This window comes from Haliaeetus leucocephalus, unplaced genomic scaffold (assembly GCF_000737465.1).
Source record: "Haliaeetus leucocephalus isolate CR32 unplaced genomic scaffold, Haliaeetus_leucocephalus-4.0 Scaffold1000, whole genome shotgun sequence".
Classification (NCBI taxonomy): domain Eukaryota; kingdom Metazoa; phylum Chordata; class Aves; order Accipitriformes; family Accipitridae; genus Haliaeetus; species Haliaeetus leucocephalus.
This window is the reverse complement of record NW_010973436.1, coordinates 7,701-7,918: the sequence shown is the minus strand read 5'-3', so window position 1 is coordinate 7,918 and position 218 is coordinate 7,701.

Here is a 218-nt window from a genome sequence, read left to right as displayed (position 1 = left end):
ATCTTTGCTTATAGTTTGACGTAATCCACATGGATACTTCTAAGCTAAGTTATCGGAGAGGGCTAAAGTCCTAATCTTCTTCAGAAACTGCAAGGCCATCCAAAAGCAATTTCTCCTACATTTTGCAACATACAGAACTTTTATCTACCACCTGTTAGCAAATAATTGCGTAAAGAAATAGCAAGGCCATTATATTCAGAAAAAACATCTTTGCATCA